Source organism: Grammomys surdaster, unplaced genomic scaffold, assembly GCF_004785775.1.
Source record: "Grammomys surdaster isolate TR1022 unplaced genomic scaffold, NIH_TR_1.0 267, whole genome shotgun sequence".
Lineage (NCBI taxonomy): Eukaryota > Metazoa > Chordata > Mammalia > Rodentia > Muridae > Grammomys > Grammomys surdaster.
This window is the reverse complement of record NW_021604708.1, coordinates 2337755-2343560: the sequence shown is the minus strand read 5'-3', so window position 1 is coordinate 2343560 and position 5806 is coordinate 2337755. Positions and strand designations below refer to the sequence as shown.

The window sequence follows — 5806 nt, the reverse complement described above, 5'->3', positions numbered from 1 at the left end:
CACAGACACAGACACAGACACAGACACAGACACAGACACAGACACAGGCAGATATGTTGCTCTTGTTCTTCTCTCACTGTGCCTCCCTGCAGACAGGGTGTTGTATTCACTCCCATTTTCTGTCCTTGAACCCAGTTACAACATGCTCACATTCCCCCCAACATTTGCTGATCCATGTCTCTAATCTAAAATGCCTTTTTCTACCTCTTGAAACAGTACTCATCTTAAAAAAATATATTTATATTTATTTTGTTATTTTATGTTATGAGTGTTTTCCTAAATGTGTGTCTATGCAACCTGTGTGTACCTGATGCCTACAGAGACATCTCTGCAGATCTCCTGGAACTGGAGTTATGGGTGGTTGTAAGTCCCCATATAGGTGCTAGAAATTAAACCATGTCTTCTGAAAGAGCAGCAAGTGCTCTTCACAACTGAGACATCTTTCCATCTTTGACAGTGTCCATCTTAGAAGGCATAACTCAAATGTCACATCCCCAAACCTGCTTCTATTTCCCTCTTCTCTTTCAGCCTAGTTCTCCACCTCCTCTGCTTGCAATGGACTTGCTGCTTCTACCCTGACAGCAGTCACTGGACTACTTCATGTGTCTACCTTCTCTGGATTTTCAGCCTTTTGTGGCAACCCTCCACCCCATGAATTACCAGTCTCTGTATGTTCAGTGATCACTACTGTAATCTTTCAAAATGAATTGGATTATCCTGGCACTAGAGAAAGCTTCTAAGTTTCTTGGACAGCCTTTCTGGATTCCCGGGAGTATAGAACATTTGGCAGAGACATCCGGGAAAGCAGTGCTCTCCTGCCTTCCTTAACTCACTGTCTTCACCTCCTCTCGTTCTGAAAATGCACAAGAACATACAAAAGGCAATGTCTAAACATCACTAGAGAACATATAGATGTTACAGCAGAGGGGTTGTAACGGTTTATGATACAGAAACAGCCTTGAACAATAAGCCATGCAGCCTCTGAGGTTACCTTGGGAACTGGCTAGTTCTGTGGTGACTGACATGCCCTTCGAGTTTCTACTTCCTCTTCTGTGAAATGACTGTGCATTGGTGATGTCTGAGTTTGCTGGCTGTGCAGTTTGGGAGCATTCAGATTTTTTGATCCAGTAGAAGGTAAAAAGAAGGGAAGGCTGCTGTTGAATCATGGGACCGTTCGCTGTCTTGTCTTCTGGCAGTGCTGAGAGTCCAGTGTCATGAGGGTCAAAGAAAAGCCGAGCGCTCTAAAATAGTTAAAAGAGAATATTTCCTTTTATGGTTTTCTTCTTCCTTCTTCTTTTGTATTTTTGAGACACAGCCTCCTCTCTGTAGTGCAGTCTGGCTTGTAACTCACTATGTAGCCCAAGTTGACCTGGAACTCACAGCAATTCTCCTGCCTCAGTCTCTCAGGTACTGAAATCACAGGTCTGAACCACCAGGCTAGACTCTTTGCTATGTCTTGAGATGTCTCTGAAGGGAGCTTTCACAAAGGTGAACTAATCACTGATCTAAAGTGCACTTCCTTGGTCAGTCAAAGCTGTGCCCTAGAGCTGATGGAATCAGCCAGGAAAGCTGGCCTCTTCTTGTCCCCTCTATGACACACGAGACAATACCCATCCTCTGATGCCATATGGTCTTTATTCCCATAGTAAATTGTTCTAAGATTTAAAATTATCTGCCCTTTATCCAAGAAGAGACTAAAGTCTTCCTTAATATCTCAGAGAAATTTAGAAGACTCTCTCGGAACAAATCTGGGGTGACAGAAATGCCAAGTCCACAGCCATCTGCTCCCTCAGCCGTCTTATGTGTTCCCCTGGACAGCACCTGTCTCCAACATCTGAAAGACCATCTTGGAATTCTAGTGCTTTCTTTTGTTCTTTGATATCCATTCCCACTCAATCTCATCTCGTGGACAGCTCTTTGTACTCTCTCTTCCAACAAGTCAACACTGATGTATTAGGGGTGTGTGTGTGTGTGTGTGTGTGAATTTACAAGCAACTTAACAGAAGAAGGGGTTATTTTTACTCACTTTTGAAACTGTCTGGTCACTCTATTATGGCCAGGAAGGTTCAGCAATAAAAGTTCAGCAATGAGAGTTGCCAGTGACTGTGGCAGAGGAAAGATGAGATGGCTGCCTATATCACCAACACTGGGAAGATAGATCAGTACAGATGGATCAGGGCTATAAACTTTAAGACTTGACTCTTTCCACTCTGGCTGATCTACTTCCTTCAGGTAGGTCTCACTAAAGATCTATAGCTTCCCAAAAGAGTGCCACATCTGGGGACTATGTTTCCAAATGCTTCCCATCCATACCATAAAGATCACCAGTCGCACCGGGACATCTGCCTCCTCCCTCTCAAAGTGACTAGCTTGTGGTTGTGGGTAACGGATTGAGGTTTTATTCTCAGCAATAATTCATGTTATAGAAAGGCTTCTGGTGGCCAGGAGCTCATTATTGTCATACTGTTGTCACCAAATGTGTGACAGAAACAGCTTGGAGAGAAAAGGCTTATTTGGCCTCTTGCTTTCACAGGGGTTTGCTTGACACCTGTGAGAAAGCCCCAAAAGGAGTCACTAGGTCCTTGGTATTGGGAGCAGGAGATGGCTACTTGTTGATGTTATCACAGGCAGGAAAAAAAAAGACCCAAACTGGAAACACAATACTCTTTGAAGCTTGTTCCTACTTCCTCCAGGAGACCCTACATTCCTAAGGTCCCACAAGCTCCTGCAAGACAGCTCCATCCTCTGTTTAAACACATGGGTTCAGGGGACATTTCACACTCTAAACTGCATTTTCAGACACTCTGTCTGTAAAGATTGGTTAAGGTGACAAAACCAGGTCATGAAGACACCTTTTAGGAGCCTATAGAGGGAGTGTCAGTGATAGGTGATGACAATTTGAGTCAAGTCTGGGACGGTAGGAACAGCCAGATAGAAGAGCTGAGAGGTAACGAAGTTGTAAAATCACCTGGATCCAGCATTGGTCTAGGTGTGTGTCCTGAGTTCAGGGATTAGGGAGACCACCAAGGGCTGGGGGCCTGAGAACATGAGCTATTTACAGAGACGTGAAGTGCTAGAGTCACTGGATTAGGGGAAGAAGAGACGGACGAGGGACAGAGACGGGCTACACTGGCTAGGGGGAATGTGTTAACTATGAGCACTAACCTCTCTTTGGCCTCCTAGCTTCTTTCTTCTTTCATGCTCCAACTCAAAGTCACCCATCTCTGCTACACACACACACACAGACACACACACACATGCACACACACATGCACATGTGTGCACACACAGAGACACACACACACATACCTTCCTAACATGTTCTACACCTAAAACAGTCCACAAAGTCCCGTCCGAATGGTGATGAATAGTGAAGTGTGGAAGTTGGAAAGGGTATGGGGTGAGACTTGGCCACAGTCCACAGACTTGTGCAAACTTGAGTGTCTCCTAATCTCTCTGCGTACCAGTCTTGCTTTCTTCCCATGAAACAAAACGTTTGGACCTGCTGTCATCTAAGGTAACTCTTGAAGGGCTGTCTGGTTCTCTCATTCTTTGCTCTTCATTCATTGACTTTGTCAAATCCACAGCACATATCTAAGACAGAATGCTACCACCAAACCAAGGCAGTCTTGCCCACACAGAGCACCAGAAGTGCCCTTCGCTGTGGAGCTTATTCGTTTAATTTGAAGAGTTAATATAGATTGTGATTTAATTTATACTTGTAAAATTCAATACATGGGTTTTAGATTTTAGATTTATTTGTTTTACTTTATGTGTATGAATGTTTTGACTCTGTATTTTATGTGTGCACACAGACTATTGGATCCCCTGTAACTGGAGTTACAGAAAGCTATGAACCATGATGTAGGTGCTAGGAACTGAACCTGGATTCTCTGCAAGAGTCACAAGTGCTCTTAACTTCTTGAGCCAGCTCTCCATTGTCCCGGGTACAAACTGAATGAGAAAGTGTAGAGTTATAGGACCCACTCTCTGTGGTGCACGTGTTACATAATTATCATCTAAAGTAACAGCTCTAACCTCCACAATTTTTATCAACACACAATGTCTAACAACATGTGGGAGAAAGGAAACAGAAGCTCATATCTACGTAAAGCACATCCGAATAGCTCTGTAAACATGCGTAGCTGGCCCAACAGCTGTGACTCACACCTGCTTCAAGGTTTTTTTTTTTTTTCTAGCCTCCAAAGACTACGCCGAGCAAGCATTCTTTCCCACATTGATGACAGGAGAGAAGTCAGGTGGAGAGCTGCCATTTCCCCCTGGTGTTTGATAAGCTCTAATTTCACAATAATAACAAGTTTTCCACAGTGACTTTCTTTTAAAAGTCTGCCACGTGCCTTTGCCCAGCAGTTTCCCTTCTTCACCAAGTAATTGAAGGTCTCCTCTCCCCAGGGCAGTTTTCAAGTAGAAGCCTACATGCTGGTGTGCTTTTTCCAGAGGCCAGCAACCAGCTTCCATTTGCTGAAAATGAGTTGGAGAGGGGAAAAATGGAAAGAATCCCACAATTATACATTTTTCCACCCATATTGTTCTTAGTCCCTCACTCCCAGCTGAGTCTATGAAGTTTTCACCATGAAATTCCATGACTTGAGAAAATGTACTAACCTTGTGGGCTGTCACAAAGGAAAAAAAAATTGACACCTTACAATTGATGCCTAGGGAGAATAACATTCTGCAAGATAATTTATTTAAGGCATTTATGGGACTGTACACAATCAACGAAAAGATAAATGACAGAAGTTTCAAAAATGGAACCACAGGACTCAAGCCCTGGACCCAGAGCACTGACAATCTGACCAAACACAACTCGGGAGGGTTCAAGAGTCCTGGACTTCATACCCTTCCTTCCAGACCTCGAATGATTACAAAGAAAAGCTGCTGAAATTTTAATTTAGATTCCTAAGAGAAGCTTGGCATGGTGGCTCACACCAGCAATCCTATTATTTGGGAGGTGGGGGCAGGAGAGTCAGGACTTCAAGGCCAACATTACTTACATAGGGAGTCAGAGGAAGAAAAGGAAGCTTTCATCAGCCCCTCTGCAGGCTGTGCTGTCCTCTGCCAATCTTGCTCCTTGTAAGTCTTTCCTCTGTGGTTGTCAACTGTGTGTATCAGGAATGTGAATGACACACACCCAGTGGCATCTATAGGAAATGTGTGGTTTAGTGAGAAAGAGAGAGAGAGAGAGAGAGAGAGAGAGAGAGAGAGAGAGACAGAGACAGAGACAGAGAGACAGAGAGAGGGAGGGAGGTAGAGAGAGAGAGGAAGGTAAGGAGGAAGGAAAGAAGCAAGGTAGAGAAGGAGGAAAGGAGGAAGGAAAAGGAGGAAAGGAAGGAGGGAAGAAAAGAACTGATACCAGTTTGGGAGTCAAAAGAAGTTTTGATCTAATACCATATTTTCATATTCAAATTTTCAGGACCCAAGAAGGGATAGAAGGCAGAAGATGGCCCTGTGACTTCTCTCATGTCAGATTTGCCTAGTTGCCCTGACCTCAGTCAAGTGACACACAAATAGCAAGGCATAGCTTTAGGGGATGGTGAAATGATCCACTCAAGGTAGTTATTGACAACCACCACACTGATTAAGCCACTTAAAATTGTTAGTCCTTTTGTTAATGGCTAGACCTAGAACCAGCTTGTGCCTCTGAAAACTCTCTTGTTTTCAAAGCTCAGGAGAACAGCATTTTAAAAGATAAATCCACAATGAAATCAGAGTTTGAGGCTTGGAGTGGAAGGTTATATTGGGTGAGGTGTTTGAGGGCCTGCTTTCTTTGTAAGCATTTGCTTTC

The 5806-nt window shown here is 43.8% G+C and overlaps 1 long non-coding RNA gene across 3 annotated transcripts in view; it reads right to left on the bottom strand.

Annotated features, from left to right (window-relative positions):
* The window catches only part of LOC114628333, a 32849-nt gene extending 27574 nt beyond the window's left edge, over positions 1-5275 (bottom strand). For all 3 annotated transcript variants that reach the window (XR_003712473.1, XR_003712471.1, XR_003712472.1), the window contains exons 1-3: positions 5016-5275; positions 2027-2146; positions 992-1241 (exon numbers count right to left, since the gene is read on the bottom strand). This is a non-coding gene — a long non-coding RNA (uncharacterized LOC114628333). The remainder of the gene's footprint in view (positions 1-991; positions 1242-2026; positions 2147-5015) is intronic.
* Between the last annotated feature and the right edge of the window lie 531 nt (positions 5276-5806).